The sequence below is a fragment of the Gossypium raimondii genome, chromosome 6, assembly GCF_025698545.1.
Source record: "Gossypium raimondii isolate GPD5lz chromosome 6, ASM2569854v1, whole genome shotgun sequence".
Lineage (NCBI taxonomy): Eukaryota > Viridiplantae > Streptophyta > Magnoliopsida > Malvales > Malvaceae > Gossypium > Gossypium raimondii.
The window spans coordinates 23,417,536-23,441,403 of NC_068570.1; positions in this window are offsets into that span (position 1 = coordinate 23,417,536).

The window sequence follows — 23,868 nt, forward strand, 5'->3', positions numbered from 1 at the left end:
TCAAACATTCATTCATATTATAAACACCTTCACATCATGATATGCAATCATTATTGAGTCCCAATCGAGCTTATGAAAACTCTTTTGTTGACCCAAGCATAAAATAGGACTAAACTAAAATTTTCAAAATGTGAGAAGAGGGTATCACGTTGTCTAGGGCTTGGTATCGCAATATCGAAGATAGTATCCAAACATCAAAATATATCAGTGGGTGTTGCAATATCCAAGGCTTTGCATCACGATCTCGAAGGCAGTAGCCAAACTTCCCAACCTGAAGATCACACAACAAAGCTTACAAAATAATTTGCTGTAACACCCCAAACCCGGCCTAGACGTTATGGTCGAATCTGGCGATGTCACATGGAATGGATTTTGAAGACAAGATTGTCGAGTTAAAACCGTTACAGTTAGTTCGCTTTTATTTAATTCAAAAAACATAAGTACTAGTTGATTTACTTTAAAACTTGTCTCTTAGCGGAAGCTTTTGTAACCAATTAATTTAGGGAAAATCCTTTCTATTTACGAAAACCTTAGTTTTTAGAAAAACCATGTTTTGTTGAATTGCAGTTTAAATAAATCCAAAAAAATAGTATAAAGTCCCAAATTTAAAGCCAACCAGTCCATAGTCCAAGAGTTACATCAAAAACCTCAAATAAGTAATAAACTCTAAACATTAACGAAAAATAGTCTAAAATTTACGTGTGGCCATCGTCGAGTCCTCTGCTACACCAACCTGTCAAGTCTGGGGATTACTTGTACAGATTAAACAAAAAAAGCGTGAGTTTTTGCAAACTCAGTGTGTAATCCCCACAAAAAACATGCATACAGATTTTCAACAACATTCAGTTAGATACAGTCTGGGGCCTGGGCCAATCACAGAATCAGTTTGGGCCTTAACTCGTTCAGATATAGTCTCAGAAATACATTAGGGCCTTGGCCCATATCAGATACATAATGCACATACAGTAAATCAGAATCCTACCCACCAGCCTCTACACACCATCTCCGTCCAACCCTACACACCATGTGGGGATTAAATCAACCCACCCATCCCTACACATCATGCTGTACTGAAATACGGCACATAATCAGAAGGTTGCGGCTGAGCTGCCAGATAACAGGCTTAATAGCCTTTCAGACACTTCCTCCAAATATCATCAACCCACCCCGATGCAAAGCAGCACACAAAATATGGCATGCCATTATGCAATTAATAGTACATACATTCAGATATCATAAGTCATGCTCGGTATAGAAATCAGACAGACAGATCACACATATAGGGGTCTAAGTAAAGCTTACTAACCCTACAATAGGTTCACAATCGACTTGGGTGACCCGTGCAACCTTACAGAACTTTTCAGAAAAATGGGCTCACATGCCCATGTCGCCCACTCGGCCCAAATCGGCCTTGGCCACGTGATCCATTTTTAATATAACACGTGCTAGTAAATTATTCATATATGTTTTCACTATTTACTTATATGTTCCTTCAAAGTTGTCTACTTGAGTCACTGTTACTAAATTATTTATATCTTAAACTACAAAATTTTGAATTAAGATCTGCTTAATGTCTTTGAAACTAGACTCAAAAACCTTTCTACCATAAAATTTTCAAAATTTTTTGTTTAGCCAATAAGTACAGTAAAATCTTCAAACTTAACCCTATTCTACTGTCTAACAGTTTCGTCCCTTCTTTGCTAAAAATTAATTATCTCTTAGTAAAAAATTTGGATAATGTTTCCATTTGTTTTTATTGAAAATAGACTCATTAGTAATTTAAAAATGCAAATTTTAACCCTAATTATTTTTCTCCAATTTTTGATGATTTTCTAAAGTTAGAATAGGGGAACCCGAATTCAATCTGACCTTGTCTCACAAAGTTTATTATACCTCACGATTTACAATTCGATTACTTACACATTTCCTCTATGAGAAACTAGACTCAATAATCTTTCATTCCATATTTTTTTTCATTTTCTAATTCGATTTCCACAATTTATGGTGATTTTTCAAAGTTAGCGTACTGCTGTTGTCCAAACAGGAAGCAATTTTGGTTTTTCGCCAATCTATTTTTTTTTTGCGTTTCGGGTACACACCTAATTTTGTTTGATGCTAAAACAGTTCCTAAGCACTCCAAAGCGTATAATTGAACCAATAACACTAATTTAATCTCACATAACGTGATCCCAAATCGAACTCGTACTGAGGTTTTAACCCATAAGCGACTAAATCTTACTTTCAACCGATGAACAGTAATTCTCACACAAACTAAGACTCCAATTGGTGATTACGAGCCCTTGAATCCTTCCCTAATTGGCATAAATAAAACACTTCAGAAGAAAGTTAAAAAACGGAGACAAATCACTTATCTAAAACTTACCGAACGATAGTAGCCAAACGTGGAGCGACACGAGAAAGAGTGAGAAAAGAAAAATCAAGAAGATGAAGGGCGAAAGAGAGCAGAAATTTGGCAGCAATGAAGAGAAAAACGGCAAGAGGGATAAGGGATTTTGGGGATAATACAAAAAAGAAAAAAAAGATGAACAGAATATTTGATAACCACCCCAATCCTTTATTTCTCTCCATCAAACTCCCCACTAAATCTACTACTCAGATTTTTAGTCCATCTCAAACACTCATGGACGCACAAGCAAAAATAACGCTCACGCCAAGATCTGAACACAAGACCTCCTTCACACTAACACTCCACTTATCCACCAGACCAACAGGCCTATTTTGTTAATTATTTGTCAACTTTTACTTAAAAGCCTACTGACCAAAGATAGGGCTTATTCATAAAAATACCAAAATTTGCCCAAGTTCTGGCTTGAACTTGGGACCTCCCAAACACACCTAGAACACATAACCACTAAAGTAGACAGATATTTTGTGTCACACATTCACAATACCAAAAATTAAAATTTTTGGACGTTACATTTGGGATCGATATCATGATATCTAAGGTGTGGTATCGCAATACTGACTGAAAACAGTTAACTAAGCCCCTATTTTCGGTAAAATGCCACTTTGGTACAAATTCAATACTTCCAAACAACCTATTCACTATACACATCAGTTCACCAATTTGACTTTTTTCAATCCATAATAAAAACATACCAAATCAACCAAACACCATTCCCATCCAAACATTTCTACATAAGATCATTTTCATACAAAACATATTCTTTCTACTTATTCATTTGTAAATCATTCATTAAACTATCTAACCATTCAATATCATCTTCCAATCTATGTCAATCCATGTTCAAACATGCCATTTTAATCACCAAACATTGCTCATATACATTCATCAAAAACACACCAATTTAACCAAGTATTAACCTTAGCAAATTCAAGAATTAATAAGGTTTCAAACTATACCACCATTCATGGTTCAACAATTTCATAACGCCTATCTATATGTCACAAACCAAGCTTCAAAATGACTAAAAGACTACTGAATCAATAACGAGATAGTGTAAGCTTCTCGACGATCCGCTTAACATGTTTTGCAAGTTGACAAACTACAGAGAAAGGAAAACTAATGGGATAAGCATATTGAATGCTTAGTAAATTCATAGGAATTAAACAAAATCTTACCTTATTTTATACTTTAACACAAGTTTTTTAGCTTGACAAGTTTATCTAAACATGGCAACTACAAATCAACAAAGTGAGTTCAACAATTAACCATTCCATTTAGCAACTCAAACATTTAACATTTCAATTCAATATCATTATCATAATCAAGTTAACATTTAATAAATTGGACAACAAACGCATATCATTCCATTTCCATTTTCATTATTCATTTGCCTTTCTAGCCCAATGAACTCAAGTGAACAGATTCGAATACACGGGTAACTACACCACACTAGATTGCTGGTCCGAGCAGTAACTACACCACATTAGGGCACCAAAGTGGAAAGCCCATAGACAATCAAACGTATAATCGTATATCAATACATCCCTCCACCACACCAGGGTCTCCATAGAGACATATCAAAAGTCGATCATCTTCAACAAAAGCTAGATCCCGAAAAAATCTGTAATGATCTGCGTAAAATCAATTATCTTGTACAATCACATATAACATAAAGGCGCGCATATAACCCTATTGGCATGCCAATTATATCCTATCATTTATTACGTTCACTCGGACATATTTAACACATATAACCATTTCTTTACAATTCAGCCCATATCTCACCTTTTGTACCAAATCACAAACAATTCAAATTACAACCAATCATTCACAAATTCATATGAACTTACCTAAAAAAATCACATCTCAAATACATAACAATTTAAATACAACCATACCATATGAACTTACCTAACAAAATCAACAATTAAATTGTATCCTTAAGGACTATTCCACAATTTTGCCTTTTCCCTGATTATCCTCGGTTTGGTTCAATTCTCGATTTATAAAATAATTAAGTTCAATTTATTAATATCAATAATTTTATAACATCATATTATATGCATGTATCAATCCAATTTCATTTTTTGAATGCTCCTAAAATTTTGCATTTTATTTAATTTAGTCCTAAAATCAAAATGGCAATATCTTTCAAATTTGGGCTTCAATTTCATAACCGGTCTCAGTTACATTCTTCTAAGGCCCTTTATTACCTATTATTATAGAAGTTTCACATCAATTTTAAAATTTACACACTTCAGTCATCTTTTTACAAATCTAACAATTACACATTACAAATTAGTCATTTTTCACATCTAAACTTAAACCTAACAATTTAACACTTATTTCTTCAAGAATTCAACAATGGAAACTTTTGAAAACTCTAACAATTTTACAAGTTGGTACATAAGCTAAATAAATCAAGCTCCCATGACCTCAAAAACATAGAAATTACAATAAAAGGACTTGAAAATATCTTAGAATTAAGGATCAAATAGTTTTGAGCTTTCAAACATGGATTCTAAGTTTTATTTTGTGCTCATTCGGTGGTGTAGAAGGAAACAGAAACTACAATTTGATTAAAAATCTTAGAAATTACAATAAAAGGACTTGAAAATATCTTAGAAATTACAATTCTTTTATTTTCTTTTTATACATGGATTAAAAATCACATTAACCTTAAATAAGTTTTATTAAATTAAGCATAATTTAATTAGTTAAAGACACCACCGTCCACTAACATATAATCCAAGATGGTTTAATTTCCATTTTGGACCTTTGGTTGATTACAATTTGATCCCTTACATATTTAGCCAATTAAAAACCAATAGTGATAAACTTTTACAATTTAGTCCCTACACCTTAATTAACTATCAATTCAAAAAAAATACTATACTAAAATTTAATAAAATTTAATACTAACCTCATACATATTAAATATTAATATTTACGAACTTGACTTACGAAAATGGGCTTCTGAAATCGCCATTTTTGACACCATTGAAAAACAGATTGTTACACACATACACACGTACGCACGCACACAGAGACGTATATATTAATGCAATGAACTTGAACCATAAAATTAAAAATCTAAATATACAACTTGTCTAGGACTCTCGCCTTTCCCTTCACTCGCGACTAGGGATGAACGTTCGATCGAATCGAATCGAATCGAATCAAATGAAAAAATTTCGACTTAATCGAGTTAATGAATCCTATTTTATCATCCTAACTCGATTTGATATTTTCTTGTATTGAGTCGAGTGAGATGGAATTAGAATCGAATATATTTGTTCGAGTTAAATTAAAACAAGTGATTTTGGGTCATTGAATCACTGTTATCCACCATAATCAAATTTGCCCACAACTTTCATCCCCTCATAATTTATTTATTAATCTTTTTATATACAGGTTAGCTTCTTTACTTGCTTAGTTACTTCAATTATCTTCTTATTCTCATCACTATGTATTTTGAAATTAAAATATGTATTAAATGTAAAAATGTGATTTTTTTAATAAAAGTTATCTTAAAGATAAAATGTCAAACCGATACTAACATAAAATTTTAACACAAATATTTTATAGCATCATAAATAATTCAATTTTAACAAAAATTTATAAAGATTCAACATGATTCAACAATTTAATAATATAAATAGTATAGAATGTAAATTTTAATTGAATAATATAAATAGTATATATAAATAAAATTATTACTATTTAGGTTTAGGTTTTTTGGATGTTTTAATTTTGATTTGGGGGTAAAGCGTGAGAAGTAAAATTTTAGGGGGAAAATAAAAAGTTTGGGGGTTGATAGAGTAAAATTTTGGAGGGAAAGTAATTTTTTGGGGGGGTTGAAGGAGTAAAATTTTGGGGGCGATAAAGAGGTTTGGGAGTTTGGGGTAAAAATGTAAAATACTATAGTTTGGTATTCAGTTTATTCGAATTACTCTAGTTATTCGAATTAGAAAACCAAACTCGATTCCAACTCAAAATTAAAAAAAAAATCAAGTTGACTCGAATAACTCGATTAATTCAAATAAGTCGATTCTTTTAACTCAAAATTTAATTTTTTTTCAATTTTTTCAAATCGAATCAAGTTTTGCTGACCCTTACTCACGACGGACTGACGTCGTCTTTAACTACGTTCGATAATTCAATAATAAAACTTCGGTTTGTGCTAATATACTTAATTTCATTACATAATGTCATTAAGTAGTTTTATAATATTAGTTTAGTTAATAGTAAGGTTATAATATATATACATATTTAAAAATATATAATATAAACTTGATGAATTAAATAGTTGAAGTAGTAGTTATAAATTATATGTTGATTAATTACAATATGTGATATATGGTTGAGATTATGAATTATTGATGTAAGGATACTGAATTCAGAATTAATTATTTAATTTAGAAACCATTAATTGATAAAAGATTAGTTCAAATGTAGTTGCCATGCTATAGGATCAAGATTTATATCTTAGTGATTAATACTCCCCAGTTCCTAGAGGGTTGTGGGGGAAACTATACTCAAATTCCCAGAGGGTGGAGTACTAAGATAGTCACCATTGCTAGGCAACCCAAGGTAGCAAATAATTAAATCCAATATTGTCGAGCAACCTAGGATAGTAAATTCGCGTATCCCGTTATAAGTCTAAGTTTGAAAATTGGGGATATAAAATGAATTAAATATGAAAAAAGATTTCAAAGTTATTTATGAATTTGATTTTTAGTGATTCGATATGATATGGAAATATTAGTTCTTTTATGTTAGTATATATTTATAATTGAAAATATATATTTATAGTTGAAAATAAGTTATTGAAATTTTATGTTGCTAAATATTATTATGATTATTATTATCATTATTATTACTACTTTTATTTATTATTATGGTAATTACTTAATGCTTTATGTATTGGCTTTAAAAGTCATTAGCACCATTGGGCATACAATGCTCAACGTATGGTTTGTTTGTTTCCGTGCATAAGAAGTTAGATATATAGGGAGTACATTCATGGACAACAAAATCCGAAGATTCAACTTCAGCTCAAACAACGTTGTTGATGTTTCTTTTGTTTTGTTTTAGGTCCTAATGGCTTGTACCTAGGCTTTTGTAAACTTTTATACTTTTGAAAACTTATCTTAAATATTTTGATTATGTTATATAGAATTGTATTCTATATCATAGTATTCATACAATTATATAATTAACATGAGGGTATTGGAATATGACATGCTTGAAGAAGTGCTGGGAATTGATTTGGGAATTTTACTTGTGTTTTGAAATATTTGTCAAGTTTATTGCAGGTGGGTTTGCATGGAAATAGAGGAGTTGTTGTCGAAATTTGTATAAAAAAATTGTGGACACATTATATTCTTAAATTGATTAATGAGAATAATGTTTGTGTATCTAAAGCATGATTTCACGAAAATTTTTTAATTTATTCAATTTAGTCCATAATGTCAACAAGTTATCTAACAAGCTAACTTAATTTGTAACTTAGTCCTTAACATAATCAAAGTTCACTGTCTAATAATCTCTTCAATTTCAAGCCTAATTCATCGATTTCTCTCTAATGGAAACTTGTTCAACATTAACAATTGAAGAAATTGATACATGGGCTAGCTAAATCAAGCTCCCATGATCAATAATATGTAATAATTTCAAAGAATTTGCTTGTTTACCTTGGCTAATTTTGAATTGAAACTGAAATGGAGACAAGGTTTTCTCCTTTAGCTTGGATGATTGAAAGGAAGAAGATGATATTTTTTCATCTTTCATTCCACTAATTTTGTTATTTATACTTTGATTAAATAATAGATTAAATTAACAAATTTGATAGTGTTTTAATTTCGTTGTATAAGTTATTCTTTTTTTGCATTTGTTCTTGTTTTTATTTGTCTTGTTGAAAATCTTACTTAATCATGTATAATAATGGTTATAGGTGGCCTAGAGACCAATATGGATATGAAAATATGTCAAGTTTGATGAACAAATACTCAATGAGTCGTTGGAGTTCAGATGGAGATTATGGAAGGAAAAGGTATTCACATGAGCATCCTCATGGTTCTTATATATGCAAATGAGATGGATAGCTACAATCAAAGGTGGTCAAATAGTTATCTGAATATTATTTCTATTCTTCATATTACTATTCATAATGTAATATGGAAAGTGATGACTATACCAAGTGTAACACCCCTAACCTCTCTCCGTCTCCAAATTAGGATTACGGGAAGTTATAACAAATAACATAACAAACATGGATTTATTTCAATACAAAAATTTACGGATTTATTTCAATACAAAAATTTACTTTTAAATCAATCGTTAATAATTTCATTCAATAAACATGTTATTCGAACTCAAACGAGACTTAATTTGTGCCTAAAAGGCATTAAAAATGATTTGGAAACAACCAAGGACTAAATCGAATCAATATAAAAATACGCTAAAAACTAAAATAGGGGTCACACGGCCATGTAAAAACTTGTGCCTGTGTAGACAAACTTGCACCAAAAATTTAAGGAACCACACAACTGTGTCATACAACTGTGTGTGGCACACGGCTGTGTGGCTGACTGTGTCCCAGACCATGTGCACCTAAACGTACCTTAAAAATGAAGTCATTTCAACTATAAAATCCTTAAGTCCCAAACGATACCATTACCATTCCTTAAACTTATTCAAAATAAATCAAAACATGCCAAAATATACCAAATAACATTCAACCTAAGTTTCCAACTAATATGCCCTCATTGGCACAACCATTCAAACATTAAAAAAATAACCATTTTAAGCATTAACCATTATCAATTCAAACCATCCATTACATGAATGCAATACCAAATCAAACACATTACACCATTATTCACATTACTAGCATGTTATCAACCAAAACCACCAAGTTACCAAAAACATTTATACCAAAAAAAAAAACCATTCAAATTGAATTTAATACCAAAACATGCCATTTCTATTTCTGTAACACCCCAAACCCAGCCTGGACGTTATAGCTGAATCTAGCAATGTCACATGGAAGTGCATTTGAAAACTGTATCATTGCTAAAACCATTTTTCGTTTAAAACTTATCATTATCTTTCATTAATTCTCAAACCGTGATTCATTTTCAAAATGCTATACTTTGCGGAAGCTTTTAAAATAACTTGCGTGTGTATGGTATTTTGATAAAACATTCATCTCTTTTGAAAACCCGAGTTTTACCTACTTCTAGCAGATATAAATAGAAAACAGTATAAAATCCAAATTTTAGGTAAAAATCCATAGAGGCCATTATTACATAAAAATACCCCAAATTAAAACTTAAAATCGTAAATAAGTATCAAATAGAAAAAGACAAAAAAAGAGTTGTGTGGCCACCGCTGAGTCCTCCGCCGCACCGATCTGCCTATGTCTAGGGATTACCTGTACAGATTAAACAGAACGAGTGAGTTTACGTAAACTCAGTGTGTAATCCCCATGCAACAAACAAACAACTAAAGATAATCTTAGTTTGGGCCTAAGCCCATTTCAATATCAGTAAGCATTAGGGCCTTAGCCCGTCACAAGATCTGAATAAAGGATGCTTATGCGCTTATAAAATCCTACCCAACCAGCCTCTACACTCCATCTCCGTCAAACCCTACACTCCATGTGGGGATATAATCAACCCACCCATCCCTACACTCTAAATAGTACTGAATGCGGCACTAGACAGTTGTTGCAGCTGAGCTGCCAGTAAGTTAGGCTTGAAGCCTTTCAGTACACTTCCTCCAATCAATATCAATCCCCAACCCAATGTTGTGAATCAAACAGACATGTTATGGTATCATATATAATCAGTATAGTGTATATAACATGTGTAACATACAGACATACATATATATCTCATATAGGCATATAACAATCTTTCAACCATTTCAGTCAATTAGGGGTCTAGGTATACTTACCGACCCTACAGTAGGTTCACAGTCGACTTGGGCGACCCATGCAACCTTAACAGTCAAACAGTAAAGATGGGATCACACGACCTGGCCCAATATTCCCACACACCCGTGTAGTTTACCAGTGTGGGGCCCACACTCCCGTGTGGCCCATACAGCCCAATTCGGGTCGTCTCATGAATCGTACATGGCTAGCCTCGACGATCGCACGCCCATGCTCGATCACACGGCCTACAACACGAGCGGTCCTACACTCGTGTGGCGTCGTCAGTTCTATTTTTCAGCTTTTCGTCGACTAGCGTTTTTAGTGATGTGATTACACACCTGACTTCGTTGGGAGTTAAGCCGCACTCCTAGGACATCAAAACCTAAATTCAACCAAAATTTTATTCAATCAACTACATAATTCATTAACCAAACAAAGCCAAATGACGTTAAGGAATGATCAGCAACCAAAACCCTTTACAAAAATCAACCGAAACTGCACCCTCAATTCATTGATAAAGCAGCAACCAACCCTTGATCTCCACCTAGCACGAGAGCCACAAAACTCTTTTGTTTCAACCCTTAATCGCATTTCACTTAACAAGTCAATCAAACCCAAGAATATACATACAAGCTTTCATTCAGCATCTTATACAACGAAACAACAAACACCTACTCACTTACCAATTGTCGACAGGGTAGAATGCAAAATCGAAATAGACAAAGGGTTGAGGGGAAGAGAAGCCAAAATTCGGCCAAGGAGAGGAGCCAAAATTATGCACGGTTGGCTTGAGGGGAATAGAAGCTAGCGTCAAAAATTGGGAACAGAAAAAGGGAATTGAATTTTGAACAACGCAGCAAGTGGGGGAAAAACAATTAAAACAAAACCAAAAAGGAGCACAACAAATGGAGAGGAAGACAGTCACAGCAAAAAAAAATTGAATGACACAATCAGCACCAAAGAACTTGGAATAGACGACAAAAATCAAATGCGAGAAGAAAAAACCAAGGAGGAAATTCGGCAGCAATAGGGAGGTTTTAGGGGAAGCAAACGACAGCAAAATTGAAAAATAAGAGAGAAAGGAGGAAAAATAACTCTATCAACCACCGAAATTTTGAAACAGAGAGAGAGAGATCCGAATTCTACATCCCCCAAATCAATATAACTTCCTACATCCCATAATTTCCTCTTAAAATCACTCCAACCTTCCTACTACTCAGACTTTTAATGAAACAAAAAACTCTCGCCGTCCATCCCTACAAAAATTTAATCCCTTCGCGCATGCAAGGATTCAAACTTCAAACCTTAGGTAACAATAGCACACCACTCATCCCCTAGACCAGCAAACCCATTCTGACATATTTCACCAACATTTATTTATAAGCCTACTGATTGGAGATAGGGATTTAATCATTTAAAACAAAAATTTACCCAAGCTAAGTCTTGAACCCAAGACTTCTCAGACACTCCCAGAACACATAACCACTGAAGCAGACATATTTGTGTCACAAACATACGAAAATAAATATAAAGGATTTTAGGGTGTTACAATTTCACACCACAATCAACCATAACACCATTTGAGATTTACATATATACACACATTTTCTACTTCAAATGGCACAAAGCATTACCAAAATAGTCATTAACATATACATATCAAAACCCTATTTACATGTTCAACACTTACCATATCAATGAAACAACTTAAACCAATAAATGCATATACCACAACTATCAACTAACACATATACCGTACATTTCATTCAAGATTTTCCACTTTCCAACTATTTCATGAACCAAGATCAAGCATACTATCACCACACATGCATTCATCTCATACTATATAAGTATACCATAAGAATCTGTAAATTCAACCTTTAACAAGGCAACATTATAGCATAATACAACTTCCACTTATAACTTCAAACCAACAACCCAAAGATCACCTATATACATGCCACAAAACCAGAACAAATGAGTCACAATCTACTGAGACTGAAGCTTGATAGTGTAAGCCTTGAAGTTGATCCAACTGCCTAGTTCCGCAAAACGTCAACTACAGAAAACGAGAAAAGAAACAGAGTAAGCTTATAAAGCATATTAAGTTCATAGGTATTTAGAAAAAACTCTTACCTCAATTTGCAATGAAGTAAATAGATATAGTTAATTTAATAGGATATCCTGTTAATACATTAACAACCACAAGGTGAGCATTTCACGTATCATTCATATAATCTCTCAATCATTCAGTACTACTTATTTCCGTATCATTCAATAGGAAATAACGAACATATAAATCATATTAACCAATTGATCATGTCAATTCATATTCATATCCATATACCACTTCTATTAAATATATCACTCTATCACCAATACCACATTTACAAAACGAGCGTTTCATACATTTAACTATAAACTTTATTGTCATATTGATATTATTTCAAACAACTGTTAAACACATACACTTCATTCATTCAATTTCATCAATTAATATTTCAATAATCGTATCAACAATTCATTTCCAAGCAATTCATGAAGTCAATCCATATTTTTTTAACAGTTGGCCTGATGAACTATAATAACATAATTTGGATACCCGGGTACCCATAACACACCAAAGAGCATTAAAATGCTAACAGAGGCACCGAAGTGCAAACGGAGGCACCGAAGTGCAAACAAAGGTCCCAAAGTGCAAACAAAAGCACATATGTGCAATCCCATACAAGTGTGCATTCTAACCCTATTGGCGTGCCAATCGTATCCTAATCATTTACTACATTCAAACATGCATTTAACGGATTTCATAACATTATAACTCGGTGGCACTTCAAGAAATATTCCCATACACATGCTGTAATTTAATAATTTTCTTTCCAAAACATATAAATTATATATATATATATATATATATATATATATATATATATTCCTCATATGGCAAGTAAATCTCATTCACCTTACATTCAACCGTAAATGCTTAGTATCCTTAATTCAATATTAATAATTCAACCACAAATTAATTAACTAATTCATAACAGCATATAACATGAACATATAAACATATATCTATTTTAAGAACGTACCTAATACAACCAACAAGCAAATTTATTTGTAAGGACTATTCTACAATTTTCCTTTTCCCGATTTTTCCTACGCGATTCAATCCTTTATCTATATAATAATTAAATTCAATTTATTAAATTAAAATACATTTTCATATTCATTTTTATGTATATGACTTATAATTTCCATTTTATAAATTTTCCTAAACTTTTACATTTTTTCAATTTAGTCCCTAAAATCGAAACTACAAAAAATTTCACATTTAAACCCCATTACACATAATCGATTCTAATTCTATCCATAATTAGCCTTCAATTACTTAAAATTTACAATATTTTCATGCTATGTTTGACATATTTACATATTAGTCCTTAAGTGCAAAACTAAAAAATCACTTAACAAAATAGTCCTAAAACATTTCCAAGCTTCAAATCTTCCATTAAATATCAAGAACACCCTTCAAATTATAATTAATTTATTTTCACTTATTAATTTAACTTAATATTATATTTAACTTATGTTCGCTTAAAACCATGCTATCACCATCCACTATAACGAATATGGTATAATTGCTATTTACATCCCTTTAATAATACTATTCAACTCATTTAGCTAATAAAATTAATTGCGCTTAACTTTTGCGTGTTTTATGATTTAGTCATTCTACCTCAATTAGTCATCCAATTACTAAAATTTTGGACCAAAATTTAATTCACCTATATAATAGTTCCATAAATATTTAATAAAATATTTGCAAGCTTAGTTTACTAAAATTAGGTCTCAATACCTTATTTTCTAAAACCACTTAACTTTAGAGACAAACTACTTGAACTTAACTTTTCATTCAAATAACAAAAATTATAAAATCAAAATTTAATAAACATTATAATTCAACTCGTAAATATTAATAACTAATATTTAAGGACTCACCCGTCGAAATTGTGGCCCCGAAACCATTATTTCTGACACCACTGAAAAATAGGTTATTACACCAAGACTCAACCCTAGCTACATGAGTTGGTGTATCAGAGGACAACAAGTTTTCGTTCCAGGCTACCATGTCATCCATGTCTAATACAATAGAGCGGTTATTGGATGTTGTTTGATGCTGAGTCACAATAAACACTCCAATGAAAGAGGTCAAGCATGATGTTCATAAACTCGAGGAGGAGATCCATTCTACCATTGTTGAAAATGGGGGTTGAGCATAGATATTCACAAAGAGTTTGGGGTGAGAAACCAACTTGATTTTACGAGTGTTAAAGAAAGTATCCCCACTCCAATTGACATAGGAGTCGGTGTAGAGGTAGACATTGTTGATCAGTTAAACCTGGTGCTAAGTGAGAGTGTAGAGGAGCCGACACACTTTCTAACGATTGTGGTGGAGAAGACAACCAAAGGACTTCACAATTTTTTTTATTCTAATGCGAGAAGTTCAACCCAAGGTGATACTAATTTTTATGATATTAAGTTTATATTGCTCGAAGCTATAGTACCTTAGAATGAGTTATGGAGTCGGCTAGGCTTTGGAAAGAAGTGGCTAATGATGTGGATGTCTCAATAATCAAATATAAGAAGGTCATTAACATTAGAGAAAATCACACCATTTCAAGCAGAATTTAAATCTTTTTACAATCCATATTAAATTAACCAAGTTCCTACAGTAACCCTTTAAACTAAAAATGCATATATACATAGTTATGTACCAAATTTTGACTCAACCCTGGTACATGCCAAACCTAGATCAAAATAGAAACTTTACAAGCTGTGTTGAGTCAGGGATCGATTTGTGGATGTTGGATCAACTGTTCGTACTACCATGAATCTACTATACCTACGCACAAAGAAAACAAACCATACGCCGAGCAAATATGCTTAGTGATATTTCCATGACTCAAGACAATATAAACAATTTAAACATATGCATACATTCATATCAAATTCAATCTAAAACAACATCTCATGCCATAACACTTCCATTTCCAAATCACCATATATTTACATATAACCAAACTTATCACCAATTCATTTGAGCATATATACATAAACTTACCAATTACCTACCATTTTCAAATACCATAGGGTTCCTTTCCACTTACCATCTCTATTTCAATTCATGTTTATTCATTATATCATTCTTAGCATATATATATATATACAATATATCACAATGAATACTACATTTCAATCGTTTTCGAGCCTTTTGGCTCATTATTACTAGATCGGCCCTTAAGGTTCATTTTAGTTTATTTCGTAAATTGTCACATATTCATTACAATATCATTTACTCAATTGCATATCATTTATCGATTCTTATGTTTAAAACTTATTAACCAAACATGGACTCGTAACAGATACTCAGATCCGTCACCCTGGGTTGCCCGGCAACGATGACGATATACATTTACATAATACCATCTCAGATTGCCCAACAACGATGGCATTCTCAATCTGATTAATCTGTCACCTTGGTTTCCCGACAAAGATGACACACTGAGTACAATCGACCATCTTGGGTTACCTGGCAACGATGACGCTATACATGTACATAATACCACCTCAGATTGCCCGGCAATGATGGCTTTCTCAATCTGATTAATTTGCCACCCTGGGCTACCCGACCAAGATGACTCACTAATTACAATCTACCATCCTGGGTTGCCTAGCAACGATGGTTTTCAATCAATAATTTGACCCTATGGCATACCAACTATATCTGACACGATACGAATAACTAATAAGGTAACCAAATTCCCGATTCATTACAAACATTGTTCAAATCATATTTAATCATGTCCAAATAATCCATCAATTCAGCAATTCATCATAAATATAACATATATCAACTCAATTTCATTACAATTATCACATATCAATAAAATCACACAACTTTCTAAATATATTAACTCTAAATTGTAGTAATTCGATTCAATGATCCAATAACAACTCACCTCGATAATATAAAATGTAATATAACATAAATATGCAATAATTAAATGGGTCTGAAATCATAGAAATACCAACCAAAATTTCGAGCTATTCGTCCTCGACTTTCGATTTTATTTTCCCTCTCGACAGTTTCGAGTCAACGTTAGCTAAATAAAATCATAAAACATATAATATTATAAAATTCCATTCAAATCAGAACCAATCACAAAATTGAGCATATTTTAAAATTTATTCAATATAGTCCCTAAACCCGAAACAATCATAACTTTCAATTTAAAGCTTCAGATTGAAATTCGATTTCACAATTACTCATTAGGGACTTCCTATTTCTTATTCCAACTACAAATTTTACATTTTTTCAATTTGGTCTCTAATATAAAAACTATCAATTAAGTTTTACAATTTAGTCTTTTCTTAAACTAAGTTTAATTTCTATCAATTTAACACCTAAAACATTCAATTCTCAACAATGGCATCTCATCAAAACTTTAATAATTGATCAAATTTATCCTTGGGTTAGCTTAATTAAGCTTCCAAGATAAAAAATATATAATTAAAAAAAACAAAGAAAATTGGCTATAGACTTGCTTGTAATTTAAGCTAAAAGCTTCCAACCCTTAGTAATGGCTCGAGAAGTGAAAGAATTGTGAAATAAATGTGTACCGTTGGTGAAAATATTGTGGCATCGGCATAGAGTTGAGGAAGCTACGTGGGAAAAAGAAGAATCAAGAAAATCACAATACCCTAATCTATTTTCATGTAAGAATATTAAGGATGAAAATTCCTAAGGGGGTGTAGTGCCCCAAACCCGACCCTTGTGGAGGGTCTAGGATTGGCGCGTTACAACCAAAAGAAAATCTCTTCTTTTTGGAAATGCATTAGGCGGAGACTCGAGTTTCATTTATTCAACTAGATAGGCGTAAGGTAATAATATTAAACACGCACATTTAGTGGGCCTAAGCATTTTGGATCATAAAAGTTTTTCCAAAAACAAAAACTAAATAACACTACGATTGTGCGAATATAAGATTTTAGTTACAAAATAATAGTTCTTTGAAAACAATAAATCGATGAACTCATCCCCCTTCATATTTGTCATGCATAATACCAAACATCAAAATTCTCATAGCAAATGATGTTCTCTGGCGGAGTCCTTAAAGTCTCCCTACTTCTTGGGTGTCCTGAGAATGACAAATAAATGGAGTAACCTCATAGAGCTTAGTGAATTCCAAAACAGACACTAGGATAACTATATGTCAGCCAAATAAATAGACCCTTCCTCCTCAATGGTAAACATATTTCACCCATTGGCGAAAACCAAACTTGCACAAATTCATGGTAGACTCAGCTTTTTGGCGTATACACTACTGTAACGTGGTCTGTGCAAGTTTACATAGTCATTCAAGTAATAAGTAAATTGAGTTCTCGCCTCCACAGGGACTGTGTATGTTAATCGATTATTTATAACATTATAAATTCACAATTTGGTATAAAAACACAATATTTTGAATAGTTATGTTTGGACTAAGTAAAATTAACTAGATGCAAAGAATGGTCCCTAATGCAATTTTAATCTAGATGCAATTTACCTAAATGAATGAATGGCTTTAGAAACAAAAACAATCAACAATAAATGGGCTAGGATAATTATATTAATCAATTCAATTTACTTTATCATGCTTAACAATGGTTGGAAATACTTCCACGGTAACTCGATCTTTCATGAGTTTGGAAACTAAATTAAGTCCTTTCAGAGTTTTTTACTTAGTTAAATATGCATTTTACTGATCATATTAACTAAGGGTTTCTTAGCATTTATGTAAGGTCACAGGGACATTTACGTTTGCAATAGTTTAATTACATAAACCTAAAAACTATGCAAGGTAATAGAGTCAACTAAAGATATTACGTTGACAAAGCTTTTGTGACTAAAGGATGGAAGGGAAATGGGCGGCTATGCAAGGGGAAGGAAAAGGGAAATGAAACATAGAGAAAATGCTAATGAGAGAAGAGAAATGAGTTGTGAGGGATGAGGGATTAAGGGATTGATGCATGGTATTTATAGGTGAAGGTAAGGGGTAGAGTTTGCTAAAAATAGATTTAAAATTCCTTCCTTTTCCATCACACATGGTTGGCCACATTTCAAGGAGAAGGGGATGACTTAGTCTCCTCATTTTGAATTCAAACCAATGCTATTAATAGCAATAGGGTGGACGGTTTCAATAGAAAAGTTGTTGGGTTGATTTCTGATTATTTTCCCAATGTAAGGACCTTCAATTGAATACCCCAATGCTTGCTTTTGGGTAGCCATCTCCTTATGTCTAAACTAATCTTTTAATTCCCCCTTGTTAGACAGTTTCTTAGTCCAATAATTTAGCAAACGTGTCCATCTTTTAGCACATCTTTTACTGGGTCAAATTATCAACCTGATGACCCAAGTTGCATGATCTTACCGTCCACACGAATTGATTTGTGCTTGTCCATGTTTCATTCTCATTAATCACATCTTCAATGGTCCTCCTACATAGTGAAAAATCACATATTAATAAATTAACATGAAATAATATAAAATATGTACAAAAATCATGTAATTAAGCACAATTTCACATGCTTTATAAATTCATGCCTGATATTACTAATTAAGTAAAATTCATTTATTTTAATAACAATTATTCAAGATAAACATATTTATTAAGTAAAAGGTGGTAAAAATATATAGAAAAACTCCATATAATTTCTAGATTACAAGCTCCCATTATCATAAATCTATAGAAAAAATTCAAGAAAATAGCTTGGTTACCTTGTCTAATTTTATACCTAAATGCAAAGGGTTGAGCAAAGTTTTTCTTTTCTTTTATTTCTCAATTTTGAAAGCTGAACACTTGAAGAAGATGATGATATGTTGTCATCCCACTTACTTTAGTATTTATACTTAGATTAGGCTTAAATTAATCTTGTTTAATTAGTTTTAAGGCATTATTGTACTAATTTAATTATTAATTAAAATAAGTGGAAACAACCATCATCATCCACTAATTCATGTTAAACAATTGTTAAATAACCATTTTGATCCTTCAATAATTGTTAATTAGGTCCTCAAGTTTTTCTAAATTAATCAATAGTAAATTAAACTTTACAATTTAGTCCCGAACTATAATGAACTATTTTATTGGTTAAATTACTTAACCAATCTTTAATACATTTCATGTTAACTTCATTGATCTTAATATTTCATCCTTTAGACTCGGTTTACTAAAATGGAGTTTCAAAATCACATTTTTTTACACCACTTAAAATTGGGTTGTTACAGCTCTCTCCAAAAAAACAAAAGTAAAAATAAAGAAAAGATGGAAAAGAATTAGGCTTGGCTGAATGTTGAAGATAGATAGATGGATATCGCCCTAATAGGCCTTTGAATAAAAAAGATGGATAGATAGATGGATCTTTCTTCTTAAGACATCCATCCCTATATTGAGACCTAGCTCCTAGATTTTGTATTTTGGGCTCTAATTCGATGTGTTAAGACCCATTTGGGCTTGGTTTTTATTTGAGATTATTTGTAATTATTTGAATTATTGTATATCATGTTTAGAACTTAACTTTACATACAATTTGATTATATGAATAATCATTTGAATTGCTTCGACAATAAATGTGGTGTTCTATACCTGATCATCTTCTGAATGAGTGTAACGTGTTACAATCAAACACAAGATGAATGCAAATACAAGTTTCACGATAGTCACACTAGCAACAACAATTTCTAAACAAAATTCTAAATTTCTAATCAATATTAAAGAAATTCAAGATTATAAAGACAATAAAATCCTAATTTTTCAAGGATTTGTATTAATCAACCTCTAAAAATTATTACTTAATCAAGATGTTAATAAACTCGTAAAAAATCAATATCCAAAAATTATCCAATCAATAAAAACTAAATATTGCATAATAATCCTAGTTTTCACAAGAAAAAGTCACCATCTTGTTTTTTTTTTAGAGATTAATGGCTAATTTACCAAAAAAAAAAGCCCTTTTTTTCAAAATTTACCGAAATCGGCCTATTTTTTTATTATTTACTGGAATGGTCCATTTTCTGGGAAATCGCGTCCACGTCAGCGTGATGTCCTACCACGTAGCGCGTTCCCGGGGACGCAATTTTGACGTTGATTTCACGTTTGGGTTTTCTGGCTTTTAGGGTTTATGGTGTAGGCTTTTTAGGATTTAGGGGTCCCGGAATAAATTATTTTGAGTTGACGTTTCTGGTCAAATAGTATAAAATCACTTCTACCAGAATGCTATTTGAGAAGAAATTGTGAAATCGTGCCCTCGTGGACGCGATTTCGCTACAGTTGGTCATGTAAGAATTTTTTTTGACGTTTCTGAGCAAATAGTATAAAATCGCTTCTACCAGGATGCTATTTGAGAAGAAATTGTGAAATTGTGCCCTCCTGGACGCGATTTCGCTACAGTTGGTCATGTAAGAAATATTTTTTTTTTACGTTTCTGAGCAAATAGTATAAAATCGTGCCCTCGTGGACGCGATTTTGCTACAGTAGCAAGTTTGGGCTGATGCTATAAATTAGGTAGAAAATGTTCTTAGAATGCATAAGGCATAGCAGAAACATTTTAGAGAGGCTAAGAAAGTTAGAGTTTCAAAATGAGTGAACGTATTAGTGCTGTTATTTACTACGATGGTGAGGTTTGCCACACCGAGAATGGTGTTGTTTTTTTGTCGGAGAATACGGTGCGACTGTCATTTAACCAGAACATAGATTTGACAGAACTTCGTAAAAGAATTAGGCGTAAAATATTCGGAACGATGCCAATGAAAGTTCTGTCAATCACGTATCGATTTTGTTCTTGTGTTGATCCGGTGACATATGACTCGTTCGACATAAAAGGTGCTCGTAGCTTGGAGGCAATGGTGCGGACTCATCTTGCTAGCGGAGCAACTTATATTGAGTTATATGTACAATTTACATCGCCAACCGATGTACTTTCGTCCGGTGTTCGAGATGTATACACGACCCCTGGCCGACACTCGGTTAGCGGGTTACAAAATATGGGACAGCCCATGTTCGGTAGCGGTGTCGAATGCACATCCCCCGGAAGATACTCAGTCGGTGGATGGGACATGTACGTCGGTGGCTCGACATTTGACGCTGGAAATACGTACTGGGGAACTGCATCAAGTTCTAGTGGATGGAAATCTACATCCAATTGGAGACGTTATCAAATGCCCAGAAGAAGGGATGGCGTACTACCTACGACATCAACCGGTAAGGGGACGTTGTACGCTGCAGATGATTGTGGGTTAGAAGATGACTCTGATGTGGATCCACCTCGAGAGCCCAGGCCGGATGGTGCAGAGGTGGGATTATTTTCTGAACCAGAGCCTATTCCAACGGAAGGTGAAGATGGTGAAAGGAGTTCAGATGATGAAGAAAATCCACGATTCAGAGCATACTCACCTCTAGCCCACATGCATAATGTCGATCTGTCAGCGGATGATGCGTTAGAGTTTCCAGATCTACCACACCGGTTGCGCGATCGTACAAGTTCGAGGGTAGATTTCGGTGAACTTGAAGTTTGTAATCTGTTTACCAATAAGGATAGTTTTATTGGTGCTTTGAAACAGCATAGCATCAAAAACGACGTTAATTACCACGTCGTTAAATCAAAATCTGATAAGTTTGAGGCGAAGTGTGCGGTGCAAGACGGCACATGTTCATGGAAAATCGTCACCTCGTTAAGGAAAAGGACAGGGTTGTGGGAGATAAAAAAGTACAACGGTCCACATACATGTGCTGCAGGTACAGTATTGAATGTATCTGAATAATAATTTTATTTTGCAATGTTGCATTATTTAATGTACTCCCTCTGTAGGTGTTTCACAAGATCATCCCAAAATGGATTCAGCTATGTTGGCTAGCTTGATACGCCTACGATAAAAGCGATCTTAGGACTTCAAAGGTTTGATAATTGCCAATATCCGTAGCCAAATGGGGTACACGCCCTCTTACCGCAAGGCTTGGATAGCTAAGCAAAAGGCATTGGAGAAGCTGCATAGTGGGTGGGACGCCTCATATAATGAAATATGGCTGTGGTGTCAGGTGCTAGAGAGATACGTCCCAGGTGCCATCACAGACCTTGAAACGGAACATGCGTACTACAATGGCCTATTGCTACGTGGATGCCAAGTGTTCAAACGCCTATTTTAGACCTTTAAGCAATGCCGAGACGCATTTCCATACTGCAAGCCGTTGGTACAAATTGACGGTACATTCATGTTCGGTAGGTATACTCATCGGTTATTGGTTGCAGTGGCACAGGACGGCGGTGGGAGAACTCTTCCCATTGTATTTGCAATAACACCGGGGGAGTCATCTGATGACTGGGATTTATTTCTCTCTAGGTTAAGGAGGCATGTGTGCCCCCAACCTGATATTTGTATTATTTCAGATCGGGGCGCTGGTATACTAGCTGCATTTGATCGAGAGGGAAGCTTGTGGCAGCACACACACCATAGATATTGCCTAAGACACGTTGCTTCGAACTACTACAGGCAATATCCATCTAAGAGCGAACGATAACAGGTGACCAACATGGGTATTTACTCTATAACTGTATTTGTCAATTTGAATGAGTTTTATTGGTAGAAGTGGTATAAAATATTCGCTATGAACTTATATTGGCAGGGTATGAAATAAATAAAGATCGTTTTCACGAGATGTTGGCAATTTTACGATCCCAAAACGAAGAAGGGGCGGACTACCTTTGTAACATACGTTTCGAACAAAGGGCACAAGCATACGACGGAGGCCTCACGATATGGCCATATGACGTCGAACCCGCGAAATGCATAAATTCTATTCTTAAAGGAACGCGCCATCTACCGATAACATCAGTTGTGCGAGAGACATATTTCCGCTTACGCGCTATTTCCAAAACGAAGCGAGAACTTATGCGGGCGATGCGGTGGCCATGTATGGTGCGATAAGGTAGTTCAAGAAATTAACAAGGCGGCGAGGGCAAACATCATGCACACAGTGTGTCATGATCGAGACAATTTATGGTTTCGCGTGATGGAGTTTGACAGACCGCACCAAGGTGTTGTTGGCGGGCAATATCGTGTACACTTGCGAAACAGGACTTGTGACTGTGGGAAGTTTGATGCACTTCGTTATCCATGCGCTCATGTTATTGCAGCTTGTCAGAAACTCCGTCTGGATCCGCTGAGTTATGTGGACAAAGTGTACAAATTAGAAAACATGTACAACGTATGGAGACACGTTTTCCCACCGGTCCCAGATGAACGTAAGTGGTCGCCCGTATCTCTTGCTCCTTTTAAGCTGTTACCGGATAGAGAATTGCGTCGCAAACCAAAGGGTCGACATTGCTCCACTAGAATACGGAACAATATAGATATCCGAGAAACAGCTAGTCAACAGAAGTTGTGCGTATGGTGTAGGAACCC